Below are 22,260 nucleotides of genomic sequence, written 5' to 3'. Positions count from 1 at the left end.
TTGTAGTGGCAGCTTAGTTTTCAGACAAATAATCCCAAATAAGGCATCGTGGCCAAAATATCAGTCATCGTATCTTTTTGTGCTGTTTGCTCTGGAGTTTATGTTGCCTGTAGAGCCGGAGCTCCAGTATTGCCGCTAAAAGGAAAATACCCTTTTTTTCAAACTGTTAATTACAGGAAAACTGTACTAAAACCACACAACACACGCGCAATATTGCCCACGGCAGTGCCAAGTTACATTGTCACTGACACAATAACTTGACACCCGCCTCTAAGAAGAATTATGTGTCGTAGTCATCTACTCCCTCTGTTCCTAAATATAGGTCTTTATAGAAATTTCAATATAAATTACATATGGATGTATATAGACTATTTTAGAGTGTATTCACTCATTTTCCTCCGTATATGGTTCATATTGAAATCTCTAGAAAGACATATTAATTAAGGAACAGAGGAAGGTGTCATCCTCATCACCTCGTCCCCTCGACGCGGACACCAGCCCACGTCTGCCTCGGAGAAGACAACGCTAGCGCCACCGTTGAAGCTCGCAGCTGAGCCCTCCACACCCGCCATTGCGCCACATAAACAGCCCCGCCGCCGCTCAGGCTTTGCTCGACGACGACCTCCAGCGGTGGCGAGGGGAGGTGGGGAAGCAGGGAGGCAGGGGAGGCCCCTCGGTGACTGGATCTGGGCGCCCGGTGCGGCCGCAGGACCTGCACGGGAGTGAGTTTGAAAAATAACTAGGTAGTGCCTGGACTGGATGGATGGTTGTCATGAGTGTTCAAGTTTTTTTTTGCGGGTGTGAGTGTTCAAGTTCAACGGTCAACTGTTCGGCTTTAGACTTTATACTGTGGGAGTAACATAAGTGGTAACATCATACATATTTAGGCAAAATAGATGACGTGGAAAGTAATTAATAAGAAAATAGAGGCATGTGGTAACATAGTACTCCCTCCGTTTTTATTTACTTTGCATATTAGGTTTGTCTAAAATCAAACTTTATATACTTTCAACAAGTTTGTTGAAAAATATATTAACATATACACCATCAAATATATATATCATTAGATTCACCATTGCACATATGTTCATATCATATAAATTTGGTTACTTTAAATGTTCATGTTGTTTTCTATAAACTTGGTTAAACTTTATAAAGTTCGACTTCCGTTAAAGGTAATATGCAGAGTAATAAAAACGAAGGGAATACGTTACTTATACTACGAGTAACATCACACATACCAAGACAATATGAGTCTACAATCTAATAAATGAAATGTTGCGTGACACCACACAGATGTTACTTCCCACTATAGAGGTAGTAATATACTCCCTCCGTCCAGAAATACTTGTCGGAGGAATGGATGTATCTAGTCATATTTCAGTTTTAGATGCATCCATTTTTATCCATTTGTGCGACAAGTATTTTCGGACGGAGGGAGTAGATAGTAACATAAGCATGTTACCACTCTAAGTTACTCCCCACTATGGGTAGTCTTAGAGTACTAATTTTAGAGATACGGGGTATCGATCCCCGTGCCTCTAGCATGCTAAGCGAGTGTGAGCTACATCCCCACGTTGTTTTGTATTACCTTTTACTGTGTATAACTGAGTTAATAATAACTGTTCCATCGTTCATGGCGTTGATACATCTTCAACGTATCTATAACTTTTGATTGTTCCATGCTATTAAAGTATCAATCTTATATGTTTTATACTCATTTACCAACAACTTTATATCTTTTGGGACTAACCTATTGGCATAGTACCCAGTGCCAGTTACTGTTTTTTGCTTGTTTTTTACTTCGTAGAAAATCAATACCAAACGGAGTCCAAATGACATGAAACTTTTTGGAGAACTTTTTCTGCCCAGAAGACACCCAGGGGGCCCAAGGAAGTGCGCCAGAGGAGGCTCGTGGGGCCCACTAGGCACCAGGGCGTGCCCTGGTGGGTAGTGGGGCCCACGGGAGGCTTCTGTAACGCCCCGGATCCGATGCGCCAGGTGTCTGCCAGTTATTCGCTGCCGTTGCCATGTCATCTGCTTGCGTGTTGCATTTTGCCATGTCATTATCTGCTTTTCATATCATGTCTTCATGTGTATCGCATTCGCATACGTGTTCGTCTCATGCATCCGAGCATTTTCCCCGTTGTCCGTTTTGCAATCCGACACTCCTATGTCACCCGGCGCCCCCTTTTGCCTCTTCTCGTGTGCGGGTGTCAAACTTTCTCGGAATGGACCGAGTCTTGTCAAGTGGCCTTGGTATACCACCGGTAGACCACCGGTCAAGTTTCGTTCCATTTGGAGGTCGTTTGGTACCCCAACGGTTAACCGGGCATCCGCAAAGTCCTTTTGGGTGTTGCAGCAAAACCCCCCCTTCAAACAGTCCCAAAACCCCTCTAAGTCCCTGCCATGCTCTCGGTCGTTCGATCACGATCGCGTGTGTTGAGAATATAGACCTTAGAGTCACCCGCCAGGAGGGGCCGGGTTACTCGTACGGTTGTTATCAGAAGCCCGGAGCCAAGTTTCAAGACGATGGGCCAGAGATGGGCTGAGACCCGGATATGGCTTAAGGCCCGTAGTTACAATCATTGTTATAGTAAACTTGTAGCGTAAGGCGTGTATAGTTTAGAGTCCGAGCCGGACACTCTTATGAGCCGGCCGGGACTCTAAGGGCTGCTGGACGTCAGCCTCCTTATATAAAGGGACGACCCGACAGCCTATTGAGGGCGACAACAATCTCATCGAGAGCCGGGGATAGTTGTTTAACTCCTGGCGATCGTAACCCTAATCAATATCACCCCAAACTGGACGTAGGCTTTTACCTTCACCGTAAGGGGCCGAACCAGTATAACCCCTCGTGTTCCTTGTCCCGCATAACCCCTTCAAGCTTCCTAGTTGCGATGGCTCCACGACTAAGTCCTAGCTCAAGGACATCTGCCGTGACAATTCCACGACAGTTGGCGCCCACCGTGGGGCCAGCGCACGGTGGATTTGAGTTCTTGAAGGGCAGCTTCGAAGGGCTCAAGGGATACGCTGTGGGCCGGATGACCAAGAGTCGTCGCGGCAAGCTCTACATCGACGATGCAAACTGGGGCCCCGACGCCGGCTCAATTGAGTACGGGTACCGGGTCCCCTTCGGCGGAATTCACGTTTTCATTGGCAAGATTGGTGAGCCGGGCCCCGAGCCGGGTCTCTGCGCTGATCTCATCGAGACGGCTCAACTTGCGCGGCCCGCCTGGGCCCGGCCTGCCTTAAGGCATGCTTTTGTGGGGTGTATCCATGGAGGACTCTCCGATCGATCTGGATCCGGTGATGAGACGGCCGCCGGCTCTGACGGTGAGTCGGCCACCGATGAATCAAACTCGTTGTACCAACTTCTAGATGGCAGGCTCATGGGTTGTTCCGACGGCGACAATATTCCGGACCCTTTTGAGCCGCCAAGTCAGGTTGGAGTTTTTATGGCTGGTGCGCAGCCTGTTCAGAACCCCGCTGCCGGATCGGGAAACCCGGTGCCGTCTCCGGCTCAGGTGCTGATGGATCTCACGGACAAGATGACGACCCTGTTAACCACCGCGGTTGACCCGACGAATCAAGCTCAGCATGACGCGGAGGTGGCACAGTTAAAATTGGATTTGATAAAAGCTAAAGAGGATCTTGCAGCGGAAGGGATCAGGCTGGCTGCGGAGCGGGCGGTTCTCGACGCCCGGACTCAGCTGATTCAGGCACAGTCCTTCCAACTCATGATGGATCAGAACGCGGCCAACAAGGTCATGAGAAGGAGGCATCAGAAGGCCCAGTCTCGACTCCCACCGGTTTACGATCCACGCAATCTCTTCAACACGCTGGGTGCAGGGTCTAGTAACCCGCCAGGGGTCATTGCGCCCGGGTCTGGACCCCTTATTCAGCCACGAGTGATGGGGCCTCCCCAGGTGCCCCCTGCCCCGCCTCAGTATGTGCCAATACCCCCGGGTCATTATGATAACCCGCTGGAAAACATGGTGGCTGCGGCAGCACGACTGGCGGCTCTCCCCGTTGACGGCGACTCTCCGACGGCCATCGAAACCCGCCGGGTCAGGGAACTCCTGCAGACGGCACTGGCACAGCAAGAGGCGTACTCCTACAGCCGGGACATGATCCACTCGACCCCTCGTCTAGGCCAGAGCCCGAGTTACAGCCGGCACATGGTCTCAGCAACCGGCTCAAGTAATGTCCGACGCCATGACCCGCCCCCTGGCCATGGCCCGGCTCATAATGGAGCCTTTTATGCAGCAAACCAAGCGCGGCAAGAGGCGGAGCAGGTGCCTCAATTGATGGCTTACCAGACCCCCCCGGCTTATCCGACGACGTCCGTTGATGTGGGTATTTCTACCAGGACCGGGGGTGTCCCTTGTTTGGTGCCAGCCATCCGTGATGAACGTCTACCTAAGGACTTCAAGGGCCCTAGGAAGGTGCCTAACTATACAGCGGACTTACAGCCTGCAGCCTGGATTGAGAGTTATGAGATGGCTATGGAATTGCTGGAGGTCAGTGAGGCGGCCATGGCCAAATATTTCACCATGATGTTAGATGGAACTGCCCGCAAGTGGTTGAAAGGGCCACCACCGAACTCCATTGGGTCTTGGGCTGAGTTGAAAGCCCGGTTCATTCAAAACTTCAAAGATACCTGTAGGCAGTCTATGTCAATTGTGGATTTGACTAACTGTAAGCAGCAGGAGGGTGAATCCACGACCCATTGGGTTCGCCGGGTCAAGGAGATCATACATTCATCAGATAAGATGGATGCCGACTCTGTAGTCTTAATGTTGGAACAGAACTATCGCTTTGTGCCCCTTAAGATGAAACTCGGGCGGCTTAAGCGCGACTGCACCGATATGGGTACCCTAATGGCGGCTCTTGTCAAGTACGCCGATTCCGATGGTACCAAGGATCCCCTTCAGACGATGAAAGGACAGGGAAGGGAAAGAAGAACGGCAATGGCAAGGGTCCTCAGTTTAACCCGGGGAACCAAGGAGGAGGCAAGCGTAAGGCCGATGGTAGCCTAGAGTTTGTAGCCAACGCCAACTCCCAAGGTAATAACCAGCGACGCAAGGGGAGGCCCCCTCCCCGAGGCGGCGGGTCAGGTCCAACGCTGGAGCAGCTGTTGAATGAACCTTGTCCAAGGCATGGCTCTAGAGAGAAGCCAGCGACTCATCTGTGGAAGGATTGCGCGATCATGAAGGCCTTTAAGAGCTACAATGGCCCGGGCGGCGGCTCAGGCGCCGGCAGCTTTCATGGCCCGGGCGGCGGCTCAAATTCCGGTCCTCAGAACGGTCAAGGGGGCTTTAATCAACAGTCTGGTCAGGGTCATCAACAGCAGCAGGGGGGTTATCAGACCAACCCAAAGCAGCTCAGCGGTGGACAGTATCATGTGTTCATCACTAGTTTGTGCAAACCAGATCAGAAGCTTCACAAGAGGGCTGTGAATGCTGTTGAGCCGGCAGTTCCACGCTACTTGCGGTGGTCTGAGCAGCCTATAGTATGGAGTAGGGAGGATCACCCTCCCCGGGTGGATAACCCGGGCCACTTGGCCTTAGTGGTAGCTCCTCAGGTGGGAGGTTACAAGTTCACAAAGGTACTCATGGATGGAGGCAGCAGCATCAACATCCTCTATTATGAGACTTTTCGCCGTATGGGGTTGGTTGATAAGAACCTCAGCCAGTCAAACACTATCTTCCATGGTGTGGTACCTGGTAAGTCGGCTTATCCAGTCGGCAAGATCGAATTGGAAGTGGCTTTTGGTGATGAGAACAACTACAGGGTGGAGAAATTGACCTTTGAGGTGGTCAAGATAAGAAGTCCATACCATGCTATATTTGGACGGCCGGCTTACGCCAAGTTCATGGCACGGCCGTGTTATGTGTATTTACAGCTCAAGATGCCAGGTCACAATGGGACCATTACGGTTCATGGCAGCCGGAAAGTGGCTCTGGAGTGTGAGGAAGGTGATGCAGCTTATGCAGAGTCTGTTTGTGCTACAGAGGAGTTGAAGTTTTACAAAGACAATGTTGACCCAACGGACATGACCTCTCTGAAGAAGCCGACTACGGAGACTGAACCGGCGATGAAATTTAAGTCGACTGATGAAACTAAGCTTGTTGATTTTGTTCCAGGAGATTCATCTCAGCAGTTTAGCATCAGTGCCAATCTGGATCCAAAATAGGAAAGCGCGCTCATCGAGTTCATCCGTGAGAATAGGGACATCTTTGCGTGGAAGCCTTCTGCCATGCCAGGTGTACCTAGAGAACTCGCTGAGCATACTCTCAATATTGATCCGAAATTTAAGCCAGTCAGACAGTTCCTTCGACGGTTTAATGAGGAGAGGCGGAAAGCCATTGGTGAGGAAGTGGCCCGGCTCTTGGCGGCCGGGTTTATTGTTGAAGTTTTTCACCCAGAATGGTTGGCTAACCCAGTGCTCGTACTCAAGAAGAACGGCACCTGGCGGATGTGTGTGGACTACATGGACTTGAACAAGGCGTGCCCGGCTGATCCTTTTGCTCTCCCCCGTATTGATCAAATCATTGATGCTACGGCAGGTTGTGCACGCTTAAGTTTCTTGGATGCTTATTCCGGGTATCATCAGATTAAGATGGCAGTTAAGGACCAGGGGAAGACGGCATTCATCACTCCCTTTGGAGCCTTCTGCTATGTGTCTATGCCCTTTGGACTCAAGTGTGCACAGGCGACTTACCAGCGTTGTGTACAGAATTGTCTTCATAAACAGATCGGGCGCAATGTTCACGCTTACGTGGACGATATTGTGGTTAAATCCATCAAGGAAGAAACCCTGATAGATGACTTAAGGGAAACCTTCGATAATCTCTGGATCTATAAGATGATGCTTAACCCGGCCAAGTGTGTTTTTGGTGTTCCTGCAGGCAAACTATTGGGCTTCTTGGTTTCTGACAGAGGCATTGAGGCTAACCCGGAGAAGATTAAGGCCATCACCTCCCTAGCTAAACCGGCGTGTATAAATGACGTTCAGCGTTTGGCGGGCCGCATTGCTGCTTTAAGCCGGTTTATAAGCCGTTTGGGTGAGAAGGCTATGCCCTTATATCAGTTGATGAAGAAAACTGATAACTTTGTCTCGAATGATGCAGCTAATACCGCTTTTGAGGATTTGAAAAAGCAGCTGGCAGAGCCCCCAGTCCTTGCTGCTCCGGTTGATAAGGAGCCCTTGCTACTGTATGTGGCGGCAAACGCGCGAGCCGTCAGCGTGGCTATTGTGGTGGAGCGCACGGAGGCGGGTAAGGAGTATCCGGTTCAGCGGCCGGTTTATTATGTCAGCGAGGTGCTCATTGAGTCCAAACAACGGTACCCGCATTGGCAGAAGCTCGTATATGGTGTGTTCATGGCGATCCGGAAGCTTAAGCATTATTTTCAGGGTCATCCCATCACTGTGGTCAGTTCTGCCCCTCTTGGCGATACCATTCAAAACAGAGAGGCCACAGGGCGAATTGCTAAGTGGGCTATAGAACTTGGACCTCATGGCCTCAAATATGTGCCACGCACTGCTGTTAAATCTCAGGCTTTGGTGGATTTCATCAACGATTGGACAGAGACTCAAGTGCCTGAGCAAAAGCCGGATAACACTTATTGGACTATCCACTTCGATGGGTCCAGACAGTTGGAGGGCTCGGGGGCTGGTGTTGTATTGGCTTCCCCTAAAGGTGACAAGTTCCATTATGTGCTACGGTTGATGTTTCCTTGCACTAACAATGCGGCTGAATACGAGGCTTTGCTCCATGGTCTTCGGGTGGCTAAGGAGATGAGCTTAAGCCGGGTAAGGTGCTTTGGTGACTCAGACTTGGTGGCTCAACAAGTATCAGGCACCTGGGATTCTAAGGATCCTCTCATGGCGGCTTATCGCTGCGAGGTTGATGCCATTGCTGGGCACTTTCAGGGATACCAAGTGGAGCACATTGATCGCAGGAAGAACGAGACGGCTGATGCTTTAAGCCGGCTAGGCTCTCAGCGAAAACCGGTGCCGCCTAACACTTTCTTGGATGTCCTGTATAACCCTTCGGTTAGGTTGCCTACGGAGGAGGACTTGGCTATCCCTGACCCGGAGGCACGACTGGTGGCGGCTCTTCATGTCATACCAGACTGGACAATGCCGTATCTGGCTTATATAACCCGGGGAGAGTTGCCTGAGGATGAAACTTTGGCCAGGCAAATAACCCGGCGGGCTAAGTCAATGATCGTCATCAATGGCGAGTTACATCATCGCAGTGTTTCAGGGGCATTTCAACGTTGTATCTCCCCTGAGGAAGGCCAAGAGATCTTGCGGGAGATCCATGAAGGGGATTGTGGCCATCATGCCGGCTCAAAATCCCTTGTAGCCAAGGCTTTCCGTCATGGTTTTTATTGGCTGACGGCTCATGCTGATGCAGAGGACTTGGTCAGTAAATGTGATGGTTGCCAAAGGTTCTCACGACGGGCTCATGTGCCGGCTCAGGAGTTGAGGATGATCCCAATCACTTGGCCCTTTGCGGTCTGGGGGCTTGATATGGTTGGGCCTTTTAAACGGTCCAGGGATAAGAAGACCCACCTCTTGGTGGCAGTTGACAAATTCACAAAGTGGGTGGAAGCTGAGCCAGTTAGCAAGTGCGATGCAGCCACGGCAGTTCAATTTATGAAAAAGGTGATTTTCCGCTTTGGTTTTCCGCACATCATTATAACTGACAATGGCACCAATCTCTCCAAAGGCGCCATGGAAGAATTTTGTCAACGAGAGCATATCCGACTTGATGTTTCTTCAGTGGCTCATCCTCAATCCAATGGTCAAGCTGAGCGAGCTAACCAGGAAATTCTGAAGGGTATCAAGCCCCGGCTTTTGGTCCCTTTGCAACGGACGCCGGGTTGTTGGGTGGAGGAGTTACCCTCCGTTTTATGGAGTATCAACACTACTCCTAACAGGTCTACAGGCTTCACGCCTTTCTTCATGGTTTATGGAGCAGAAGCAGTCCTCCCCAGTGACATCCGTCACGATTCACCTCGCGTGGCGGCTTATGTTGAGACGGATAATGAACATGCGCGTCAAGATGCTCTGGATTTGTTGGACGAACAGCGTGATGTGGCAGCAGCCCGTTCAGCGATTTACCAACAAGACCTGCGCCGTTATCATAGCCGCCGGGTCAAATCCCGGGTCTTCCAGGAAGGCGACCTTGTGCTCCGGCTCATCCAGGATCAAACAGATGCACACAAGTTATCCCCGCCTTGGGAAGGGCCCTTTGTGGTCAGCAAGAACTTGCACAACGGGTCATATTACCTCATTGATATTCGGGAGCATAAAGATTCGCGTAAATCTGAGGAGGAGACCCGTCGGCCGTGGAACATAGCTCAGCTCCGGCCTTACTACACTTGAGCTACCGGCTCTCGTGGTGTACATATTTATCTCGGACATATATATATATTATGATAAGCAATAAAGCAGGACCTCTGTCCTTTTTTCCTCCAAATAGGCGTGTGTTGTTTTTTACATACTGACTTAAAGGAGGATCCGGCTTATGATTGTATTCAAATCTAGCCGTAAGCAGTAAAGTCACTTGGGGGCTTCCTGTTCAAACATGGGTCGTATTCGAACCAAACAGAACATAGCTGTCGATACCCATTTGATTGGCAAAGTGCCGAGCTCATTGGGAGGTTGCCTTTGGTCATATTTGAATCATAGTTTAACCCCTCTGAGAACCGACGTGGATCGTATTCGAATCAGCGTCGTTAAACAATTTTAAGAATCACTTGGGGGCTTCCTGTTCAAACATGGGTCGTATTCGAACCAAAGAGAACATAGCTGTCGGTACCCTCTTGATTGGCATCGCCACACCCACTGGGGGCTGTATGATCGTATCCGAATCTTGGCTTAACCCCTTGGGGCCGGGTCTCTGGTCGTATTCGAACCGGAAGCCCCTCAGTTCTTCTATTTTTTTTTCACAAGTTTACTCTGAGGTGTGCATGACCGGGTTTCACTTGCCGGTTTAACTTTGGTTTACAGTGTTAGTTGCACGTCATGGGTGTCATCAAGACAGGTAAACCGGAGTCAAGGTGTCAACCTTACTACCCGGGTTATTTAAACCGGAAGATGCTTACAGGCTGTTAAGTGTGTTATTATGGCTATGTCTAGAGTATAATTAAGGGCCAGTCCTTTGTTGATTCGTATTCCGGGTTATTTATCTCAAACACCTGATTCTTAGGGCGGTAAGCCGCCTCGAGACTTGTGATTTGCCTTTTCTATGCAGATACTTAAAGGCATCTTTTGAGGTTGAGAAAAACAAAGGGATGATTCTGACCCGGAGAAACATAAAGGAGACAAATTTAAAGGGCTTTCGCGTTCAAAACGTGCACGATGGCACGACAGAGATAAACTGTTGCATTTACTCTATTACAATCATTCTTCAAGTCTAAAAGATGGAACAATGTTTGATAATCCGCCAGCTAACTTATGATGCCCGCTGAGTTGAAGTCCCCGGCTCATTTCTGTCTTCTCCTCCGGCTGATCCCAAGACCTCGAAGGTCGATGATTTCCAGTTGATGCCGCTGAGAGCTTCGAACTGGGCTTCTTCGTCAATTAACCCGGCCGGGTCAATCTCCGGGGCGAAGGTGTGCTGACGAGCCGGAGGGATCAGATTGAGGGCTTCATAGCGAGGGGTTGGAATCCTCTGATTCTCCGCATCATAACCCGGCTGGTACTTGGTTAAGTCGGTGTCGTTCCCAATGAGGGTGGCCATCGGGCGTACAGCCTTCACACATGCCGCGAAGTCCTTCTGGTCGAAGGCTGAGCCGTCTTCCTTCAGGCTTGGGTAACCCAGGGCGATGTCTGCCGGGTCTAGCTCCGGCAGGAATGCTTTGGCCCGGCTCAGCGCGGCAATTGCTCCGGCTCTTGCGGAGGCCCGTCGTAGCTCCTAGATCCGCTGCGGCAGAACAGCGACCCGACGCAGGACTTCGGCCAGATGAGTTGGCACCTCGTTGGATAAGGCTACCACAGCTAAGGCACGCTGTGACCCGGTGTAGAGTTGTTCCACCAGGGTGTACACGGCCTTTAACTTGGTGACCACGCTCTGGTTGAGGTTGGCACTCCTGGGACCTGTTTAACAAGATCAGATAAGCCGATGACAAGGATGAATCATGACATATACAGACTTGATGAAAGCTGGTGAGGCGACTTACCGAAGATAGCAGCCACCATTTGGGAAACCTGGCGCTTTAGGCCGGAGAGCTCAGCGGTCTTCTCAGTGAGGGCCTTCTCCGCCTGTTCCGCCCGGGTTACCAGTGCGGCCTTCTCTTCGACCCAGGCTTTCCTCTCAGCATTAAACTCGGTCTTCAACTTTTCTTGAGTGGCAATGCTGGATACAAACTTGGCGTTTGCCTTCCGGGTCTCCGTCTCCTGCATCTTTAGCCGGCCTTGAGATCCGCAAGGTCCGCTTCTAGTTTCTTGCCAACAGCCTGCATGTATTTCCGGGTTAATTAACAGTTGTTATATAAGTCCCAAGCGCTTTCCAAGCAAAGGCACTTGGCACTTGGGGGCTAATGCATATTGAACGTCTCTATCTACGTACTGCCGGCTCAGTTGAGTAAGCCGGAACCTAAGTCTACAACATATTCAAGTATAAGTCATCGACTTGGGGGCTAGCATGGCAAAGGTAACTATACAGTAAAGTAAGAAGACGGCAGAAGGGTACCTCGGATTTTTGTTGGATCTGGTTGACCATGGCAACCTCGGCGTCCCGGCTCTTGTGGACTTGGCTGATGTAGCCAGAGACGAGCTCTCCAATGCTCAAGTCGGTGTAGCCGGAGAGGTCCAGGTCACCCGGTGGGGCTGCAGTAACTCCCCCTTCGCGGCGCACTTGGCCAACGCGGTCGGTCTCCCCGGCTCAACGAATTCCGTCCGGGTGATTACCACGTCCGGGTCGTTTGCTGGTGGGGCTGAGCCGGAGGCCTCCTGGTTAACCGACGCTTCGGTCATTGTCTTGGTAGTCGGGGCAGGGGCCTCAGGCGCCGTGTCCATTGGAATGGTGGCTTCGGGGGCAGAGGTAGCTGGCGGCTCTTGAGCCGTTGCCTCCGGGTCAGGCAAGTCTGGCACTCCGGCTGATCTGGTCTTCTTTGCTCTTTTGGTGAGCTTTGCCTGGGCACTGAAAAGATAGAAGTGTTAGGCACACAAAGAGTAAGTACAGACAGATAATGTAAGGAGATTATTATTACCCGGGTGCAGTCTTGAAGGCCGGCAGACTTGACTGCATGGAGTCACCCGAAGAGGGGGAGGTCTCCTGATAATTGGAGTCAGAAGAGTTGAGTGGCTGACGGAACACCCGCCAACGGATGAAAAGGGTACAGGTGAGAAAAAACCTCAGTGCGACGCTTCCTTGTTGCGTCGGGTAACCCGGCGGAGAGGTCGGTGTCCTTGCGGGCCCGGGTGTGACGCCGGCTTTCGTGAACCTGCTGCTTCAAAAGAAATTGAGGGTCTTGATGAGCTAATGGATGGGAAAAGCTTACTTTCCGGGTTACTCTTCGGACTTTCAGCTGTGGCAAAGGCTCCGAGTCGGAGGAAAGTGACATTACCTCTTCAACCACCGGGTTACTGGCGCTGGTGTCATCCTGTCAATGAGCAAATTTTGATAAGGCGGACAGCAACAAACAACAAATATGGCAAGAATTTAAAGGTTTAAGGATTACCTCTGACTCGGAGCTGTCACTTAATTGCAGTAGCTCCGAAGCAGTGGGTCTGCTTCCCTTTTTGCGAGGGGCGGCTTTCTTGGCGGCTTTCTTTGCCTTCCTGGCCTTCTTGGCCGCCTCATGGTCATATTTGACCCGCCAGAATTTATCATCAGCCTGAAAGATACAATGATTGACTCTTAAAACGGTTCAGTTGAAGGTTATATGCAGACGAAGATAAAAGTTAAAGTCAACGGCTTACCGCTGGGGCTGGACTGGTCTTGCAGAAGGGGGCTAGCCCGGTTCTTCCGCAGTCTGCCAAGCTCTCGTTTAGAAGAGCCTTGGTCTCTTCCTCTGCAACGTCTTCTGGAAGATCATTGCGACTGTGCCTTTGCGGGTCATCCTTTCGCCCGGTGTACTCACACATTAAGCCGGGGCGGCGGCTCAATGGGATCACCCGCCATGAGATCCAGACCCGGACCAGATCAATTCCGTTCAAACCGTTGCCTAGCAGGGCCTTGATCTTATTGATAGTTGGAAGCAGAGGTTGGCGTTCCGCTGCAGTCAGTTTGTCCGACAGCGGATGAGTCGGCTCTAGACGGGTTGGGCGAAAGCCTGGCAGCGGGTTCTCGTCAGCCGGGGACGTATCTTGGCAGTAGAACCAAGTCATATTCCAGTCCTTGGGGTGGCTTGGCGGCTCTGCGTAAGGGAACAGACAGTCCCTACGCCGCTGGATGGAGATGCCGCCTAACTCTAGACTTGGCCCGTTGGCACACTCATTTTGGCGGTTTAAGTAGAACAGCTCTCTGAAAAGCAGTAAACTGGGCTCTTCTCCAAGGTACACTTCGCAAAAGACTTGGAAGTTGCAGATGTTGGATACGGAGTTGGGTCCTATATCCTGAGGCCGTAAGTCAAAGAAGTTGAGCACGTCCCTGAAAAACTTTGAGCCGGGCGGTGCGAAGCCCCGGCTCATATGGTCTGCAAAGATCACTACCTCCCCGTCCCTTGGTTGTGGTCTCTCTTCCGACGGGTCAGGGGCACGGTAGGACATGATTTCCTTCTTAGGTAAATATCCGGACTTAACGAAATTGGCCAGGGTCTCGTCGGTGACGTTGGACTTCATCCAGTTGCAAGTGATGGGAGCCTTGGGAGGCATGGTGAAAGTTGGTGGTCTATGATAAAGAGAAAAGTGTCCGGGTTAATTATAAGCCGGAGATCTATTGTTCAAACTAAGATGGCGGCTTATGAAGGGGACTAATGATATATACTCAGTTACAGTAGGTTATTTAAGCCGCAGGGGGATTCAGAGTAAGTTGGTTATCTACGGTTATACCACAGTTAAGCCGGAGGATTCTACAGAGCATAGTTCTCTTTAAACCGGAAAGTTCTATGGCGCATGTTTTCTTTAAACCGGAGATATAAGCCGCCAAGATTCAAGGGTTGCAGTTTTTACTAAGTGTGGTAAAACAGGTTTCACATATAGCAGTAACTTTGTTGGATCAAAATGGTCAGGTGAAATGAAAACTTTCTAGACCTAGAAACAGACGAGCGGATATTCTAGAGCTCGAACGAAGCATTTAAATAGTGGAAGGAGATCTACTGGAACTTGAAATGAGGCTTAAACAGCTACCACACTAGTTCTATGCAAGGTTAAAGATCAACCAAGTACAGTGGCTACAAAAACTACCGAGGTTTGTGGCAATGGCGATGAACGCGAAGAACACAGACGAACCCTACAGCGGATTTATCTGACAGGGCAAAGGAGACTCACCGGAGTTGGAGAAGAGCGGAGGTCGCCGCCGTGTATCTGGTCCGGATCAGGGTGATGCAGCGGCCGGGTTGATGAAGACCAGGGGCGCGACGGCGGCGGTAGTGGCGGAGCTCGGGCAGAGGAGCGACGGCGCGAGGAGGAAGAAGAGAGCGTGAGAAGAGCCTGTTGGGCCGGCCTATTTATAAGGCGAGGTCATAAGTGGGCACGAGATTCAAGGAGACCGTGGCGTGATTATCTCCCCCCACGATGCCTCGATTTTCGGAATGACAGTAAAGCAAAGATCCGTTGCGGATCTGGCGGAGTAAAAAACGGACTTAATGGAGGATGACGTCATGGCGGATTATCCGGAGTCCAGAGGATGACGTCACTCCGGGTTATGGCCTTCGCATGAATGGTAAGCCGGAGATTTTTTCTATCAGAAGAGTTGAAGATTGACATGAGCCGGCTCAAATCAATCTGGGGCCTAATGTTGAGAATATAGACCTTAGAGTCACCCGCCAGGAGGGGCCGGGTTACTCGTACGGTTGTTATCAGAAGCCCGGAGCCAAGTTTCAAGACGATGGGCCAGAGATGGGCTGAGACCCGGATATGGCTTAAGGCCCGTAGTTACAATCATTGTTATAGTAAACTTGTAGCGTAAGGCGTGTATAGTTTAGAGTCCGAGCCGGACACTCTTATGAGCCGGCCGGGACTCTAAGGGCTGCTGGGCGTCAGCCTCCTTATATAAAGGGACGACCCGACAGCCTATTGAGGGCGACAACAATCTCATCGAGAGCCGGGGATAGTTGTTTAACTCCTGGCGATCGTAACCCTAATCAATATCACCCCAAACTGGACGTAGGCTTTTACCTTCACCGTAAGGGGCCGAACCAGTATAACCCCTCGTGTTCCTTGTCCCGCATAACCCCTTCAAGCTTCCTAGTTGCGATGGCTCCACGACTAAGTCCTAGCTCAAGGACATCTGCCGTGACAATTCCACGACAGCGTGGGCGAAAACCGCACCTCGTTTGGACTCTCCTAGCTCCCTCTGCCTTTATATTTGCCCTCTCCCCCAAAAATTCGCGGATGAAACCCTACCGTCTCCCTCCTCGCACCGCCGGACATGTCCGCCCGCCGCCGGACGCCGTCCGCCGCCGCTCCCAACCAATCCGGAGGCGACACGTCAGCTCCCCGCGCCTCCTCTCTCCTCCCGCCGTCGCGGCCCGCCGGGGCCCGAGGCCGGCCCGCCCCGGGCCGCATCTGGGCCGTGCCCCGCCCGAGCCCCGCCGCCCGTCCGCTTCGACCCCGCCGCCGGTAGCCGCGGGCTCGCGCCGCCCCGTGCCTCCCGTCGCCGCCCTGAGATCCCGCCGCCGCCTGGGCGTCCCCGCCACCGTCGTGGCCTCGCCGCCCGGCGATGGCGCGCCGCCGCCCGGCGCTCCCCGCAGCCTCCAGCCGCCGGCGCCCCGCCCCGCCGGCGTGCCCCGTGGGCCCCGCCGCCGCATTTCCTCCCTCCGACCTCCGCCGCCGGCACCTCCCCTCGCCGGACCGCCGCCTTGCCTCCTCCGTCGCCGTCTCCCCGCGGCCCCGCCTCGATCCCAGCACCGAGCCCCGATCCAGTTCGCGTTGACTTCGCCCCCCCCTCGAGGTCGAATTTTTCCTAAGTCTTTCTCTGATGTGATTATCATGCCATGTTCAACTGTGTGTAACTTCTTGCATGTAGCTCCGATTCGCGCGTGTAATATGTCAAATTGTTCGTCTCGTGATGCTCTACATTTTGTTACATTGCACCATGTTCATTAGAGCTCATCTTGATGCCCAAATCGCTGTTGGAAGAGGGCTAGTTGCTGTTATCCTCTGGTTCTTATCAGAACTTGGAGATTTGTCATTTTTGTATCATTAAATCTGTGCATCTTCTGAGCATGAGCTCTACATGTGTTTTGAAGTATGCCATGCCATCTTCCAAGTGGTATAGTTCATGTATTTTTTTGATCTCTGTGGTGACTAGCACAAGTATGCAAAGTAGGCTCCGTAATATTTCTGATTTCAGGGACTTAGTGATTTCTCTTAAGTTCTTGTCTGCTGTAATTTTGTTGCCATGTAAACTTGATGCTACAGAGAGATCCATGCATATTTTGGAGATGTTCATTAAGGATGTTTTGTAGCTATAGTTGTATTTGATCCATTCCTGCAATTGTTTGCAATTATGGAGGGCCATATCATGACTCAATATTGCTCTACTTTTGCTATAAAATATTTCTGGCAGATTCTTAACATGATATTCATTTTTGCCAAGCTTGTTATAGTTGATCCATACATGCTATGCTTTTACTCTTGCCATGGTTAGCTTCATAAACATGCCATATTGCTGTAGGTATGCTTGTTTTGTCATGTATTGCTCTGTAGTGAGTGCATCAAGCTCACAAAGAGACCTACATATTAATATTTATGCCATGCTCTGTTTTCTGCTAAGTCTGAAACCTGATAACGAAACTTGCTGTGTTTACATGCTTGCCATCATATCTTCTTGTCCTTTTTGACTTATGGTCAGTAAGGGACTTTTGTGATATGCTTTGAGTAGATTCATGCCATGCCTTGTTTTGCCATGTTAAGTTCCTGTAGCATGTTGATATCGTGCTCTGAACATTGCAACCTGATGTCATTTCTGTCATGTCCAGTAATTTCACTAAGTCTGTGAATCTGTTATTATTTTGCAATCTTGCCATGTCCTTTTGAGCATGTTCTAGTGATTTCTGGAGATAGCTCAGTGTTCATGTTTTGTTGTGCTTTACCTGTAAATCATGTCCATGCCTTTTATTTTCATGTTGAGTTGCTGTAGCATATTGTTTTGATGCTTGCCATATGCCCAGTTGCTGTTTTGAACAGATTGTTGCTATGTCTTGTTTGGAGTGTATGTGTTGCACCGTTGCTCCGTTTTGAGCATGCTCTATATAAAACTTGCTTAGTTTTGCATGTAGTCTCATATTATCATGTTGCATCCTTGTTTTGAGGTGTTTACTTGATGTTTGTATGCATTTTGCATCAATGCCATGTTTAACTTGTTTTGCTCATATCTTCTAGGCCGTAGCTCCGAGTTTAATGAACTTTATATGTAACTTGACTAGAATTTCGTGTAGATCATCATGGTGCTCTTTAACTTGCTGTTTAACAACTTCAACTTAATGCTTATTCAGTTCTGGACCAATTTCGAAATTTGCATATGAGGACTTACCGGATTTGTTATATGTTGTTTCCGGCCTCATTTAAACTTGCTTTGATGTGTTGTTCTTGTATGCATCATCTCTTGTCATGAGTAGCTTCGTTTAGCCTTGTCATGCATCATTCTTGGTTGAGCATCATGTCTTGTTCATGTGTGGTGTGTTTACCTTGTTGTGTGCTTCTTCTCGATAGTTCCCGTGTCGTTGCGATCGTGAGGATTCGTTCGTCTTCGTGGCTTCATCTTCTTCATGGGTTCGGTCTTCTTCCTAGCGGGATTTCAGGCAAGATGACCGTCACCTTGGATCTCATTACTATCATTGCTATGCTAGTTGCTTCGTTCTATCGCTATGCTGCGCTACCTATTCACTTGTTCCTCAAGCCTCCCATTTTGCCATGAATCTCTAACCTTTGTCACCCTTCCTAGCAAACCGTTGTTTAGCTATGTTACCGCTTTGCTCAGCCCCTCTTATAGCGTTGTTAGTTGCAGGTGAAGATGAATATTGCTCCATGTTGGATTATGTTTTATTGGGATATCACAATATCTTTTATATTACTAATGCATCTATATATTTTGGTAAAGGGTGGAAGGCTCGGCCTTATGCCTGGTGTTTTGTTCCACTCTTGCCGCCCTAGTTTCCGTCATACCGGTGTTATGTTCCCGGATTTTGCGTTCCTTACACGGTTGGGTGATTTATGGGACCCCCTTGACAGTTCGCCTTGAATAAAACTCTTCCAGCAAGGCCCAACCTTGGTTTTACCATTTGCCTAGCCTATTTCTTTTCCCTAGGGAGTCGCTCTCTCGAGGGTCATCTTATTTTAACCCCCCCGGGCCAGTGCTTCTCTAAGTGTTGGTCCAAATTGAGTAGACTGCGGGGCCACCTCGGGGAAACTCGAGGTCTGGTTTTACTCGTAGGATGTCTCATCCGGTGTTGCCCTGAGAACGAGATATGTGCAGCTCCTATCGGGATGTCGGCGCATCGGGCGGCTTTGCTGGTCTTGTTTTACCATTGTCGAAATGTCTTGTAACCGGGATCCCGAGACTGATCGGGTCTTCCCGGGAGAAGGAATATCCTTCGTTGACCGTGAGAGCTTATCATGGGCTAAGTTGGGACACCCCTGCAGGGTTTTATCTTTCGAAAGCCGTGCCCGCGGTTATGTGGCAGATGGGAATTTGTTAATATCCGGTTATAGAGAACTTGACACTTGACCTTAATTAAAACGCATCAACCGCGTGTGTAGCCGTGATGGTCTCTTCTCGGCGGAGTCCGGGAAGTGAACACGGTTTCTGGGTTATGTTTGACGTAAGTAGGAGTTCAGGATCACTTCTTGATCATTGCTAGTTTCACGACCGTTCCTTTGCTTCTCTTCTCGCTCTCATCTGCGTAAGTTAGCCACCATACATGCTTAGTCGCTGCTGCAACCTCACCACCTTATCCATCCCTTTCCCTTTAAGCTTTGCTAGTCTTGATACCCATGGTAATGGGATTGCTGAGTCCTCGTGGCTCACAGATTACTACACCACCAGTTGCAGGTACGGGTTTATGCGATGATCATGACGCGAGAGCGATGTTTACTTGTTCGGAGTTCTTCTTCTGCTTCTTCTTCGTTCAGGGGATAGGTTCCAGGTCGGCAGCCTGGGCTAGCAGGGTGGTTGTCGTTTGAGCTTCTGTTTATGTTTCATCCGTAGTCGGATGTTGTTCTCATGTATGATGCATTGTTGTATTCTTGCGGCATTTGTATGCCTTGTATGTATCCCCAAATATTATGTATTGTTGATGTAATGATATCCACCTTGCAAAAGCGTTTCAATATGCGGTTCTATCCTTGGTGGGACCTTCGAGTTCCTTTTGGATAGGGTCGCATATTGGGCGTGACAGCTTCTCCACCGACTATCATCTCTATAAATATTCTAAAATCCCCAAAACCCTAGGGGAGTCCACGAAGCACTTTTCCAACCGCCGCAAGTTTCAGAACCACAAGATCCAATCTAGAGGCCTTTTCCGGCACTCTGCCGGAGGGGTCAACGATCACGGATGGGCTCTTCATCATCCTTGTTGCCCATCCGATGATGCGTGAGTAGTTTACTACAGACCTACGGGTCCATAGGTAGTAGCTAGATGGCTCCTTCTCTCTTTTTGATCTTCAATACAATGTTCTCCTCGATGTTCTTGGAGATCTATTTGATTTAATGACTTTTTGCGGTGTGTTTGTTGGGATCCGATGAATTATGAGCTTATGATCAGATCTATCCATGAATATTATTTGAGTCTTTGCTGAACTCTTTTATGCATGATCTTTATAGCCTCGTATTTCTTCTCCGAAACTTTGGTTTGGTTTGGCCAACTAGATGTTGGAAATATGCCCTAGAGGCAATAATATATTGGTTATTATCATATTTCCTTGTTCATGATAAATGTTTTCATGCTAGAATTGTATTGACCGAGAACTTAAATACATGTGTGAATACATAGACAACACAATGTCCCTAGTGAGCCTCTACTAGACTAGCTCGTTGATCAAAGATGGTTAAGGTTTCCTAACCATAGACATGAGTTGTCATTTGATAACGGGATCACATCATTTGGAGAATGATGTGATGGAGAAGACCCAACCGTAAGCTTAGCATCAGATCGTTTAGTTTATTTGCTATAGCTTTCTTCACGTCAAGTATCTCTTCCTTCAACCATGAGATCGTGTAACTCCCTGGCACCAGAGGAATACTTAGTGTGTATCCCAACATCACTTCGTAACTGGGTGATCACAAAGGTGCTCTACAGGTATATCTGAAGGAATCTGTTGGGTTGGCATAGATCAAGACTGGGATTTGTCACTCCGTATGACGGAGAGATATCTCTGGGCCCTCTCGGTAATACAACATCTTAAAGAGCTTGCAAGCAATGTGACTAATGAGTTAGTCACGAGATCTTGTATTATGCAGCGAGTAAAGAGACTTGCTGGTAACGAGATTGAACTAGGTATGGAGATACCGACGATTGAATCTCAGACAAGTAACATATCGCCGGACAAAGGGAATTGCATACGGGATTAACCGAATCCTTGACATCGTGGTTCAACCGATAAAAGATCTTCGTGGAATATGTAGGAATCAATATGGGCATCCAGGCCCCGCTATTGTTTATTGACCGGAGAGGTGTCTCGGTCATGACTACATGATTCCCGAACCCACAGGGTCGCACGCTTAACGTTCGTTGACGCTAGATTAGTATTGGGATATTTGATGATTGGTAACCGAATTTTGTTCGGAGTCCCAGATGAGATCTCGGACGTCATGAGGAGTCTCGGAATGGTTGATAGTTAAAGATTTATATATGGGAAGTCATATTTTGGGTTCCGGAAAAAAGATGCAGTTTTTTTCGGCATTGTACCGTGAAGCTTCTAGAAGGTCCCGGAGGATTCTGGAGGGGTCCAGAAGTCCAAAAGTGGGTCCACCATGACCCAAGGGCTGGCATGGGCTAAGGGGAGGCGCCCTGGCCTTATTGGGCTAGGTGCACCAAGTCCTCAAAAGGCCATATGGCTAGGGAAGGAAAAAAGGGGAGTCCTAGTAGGAATAGGATTGGACTTAGGCCCCCTTTGTTTGGGCTAGAGATTCATGAAAATCGATTCGACTGTGGATTCCAGAAAATCGCTGCAGCTGTGGATTCCGAAGAATCAGAATCGGTTCATTTGTTTACCCTGTGCTGCAGCAGGAAAGAACACATGGTGCTGGTCAGACCGTCGCGGGTCAGGGAAGGCCGTAGCCGAGCTCAGGGGTGGCCGCTACTGGATCTCGGGCGCCAGATGTGGATGCTTGTGGTAGGGCGCGCGGTGCAGGGAGACCTCGGGGCGGCGTATGCGGTGACTAGGGCAGCGCGGCGCTGGTGGAGCTGCTGGACAGCGGCAGACGCGGGGCACGCGGGGCTCGCAGGCCGGAGTATGGGGAGGAGAGAAGTTTGCAGCGCCAGATCCGCCTGTTTTGGAGCTACCGGCGAACATGGCAGCGCCGGAACCCTAGAGATCGCCCCGCATCGCCCCTCTCTCTGATTCGTTCTGTTCAAAATAACGAAGGGGAGGAGAAACAAGGTCGTGGGGAGACTTGGGTCATGGGTGGAGTGGCATTCCTGTTGTAATAACGGGTAGAACTTGGGATGGACTTCAAGTTGCGTAAGTGGCAGCTCGGGAATCACCAGAATCACCAAATTCGCAGCTTCGGCTTGGACGACCATGGTAGTTCATTTTCTAAAAGCGATTCTAGGAATCTGTGTGTTCGTTTGAGGTTGAGATTTTGTGAGGCCTAGAATCCGAGAATCAGTAGTTATAGCTCAAACAAAGGCCACCTTAGAGTCCAAGTCCTCTCCCCCTTGGCTGCACCCTAGGGCTTGGAGGGTGTCGGTGTCAAAACCGGCATATCTCAGGTAGGGGGTCCCAAACTGTGCGTCTGAGGATTGATGGTAACAAGGGACAAGTGGGACACAATGTGTACCCAGGTTCGGGCCCTCTTAATGGAGGTAAAACCCTATGTCCTGCTTGATTGTATTTGATGAGTATAGGGGTTACAAGAGTTGATCTACCTCGAGATCGTAATGGCTAAACCCTAGCTGTCTAGCCTATGA

This window comes from Triticum aestivum, chromosome 4D, assembly GCF_018294505.1.
Source record: "Triticum aestivum cultivar Chinese Spring chromosome 4D, IWGSC CS RefSeq v2.1, whole genome shotgun sequence".
Taxonomy (NCBI): domain Eukaryota; kingdom Viridiplantae; phylum Streptophyta; class Magnoliopsida; order Poales; family Poaceae; genus Triticum; species Triticum aestivum.
The sequence above is the reverse complement of the archived record's forward strand: the minus strand, read 5'-3'. Positions refer to the sequence as shown.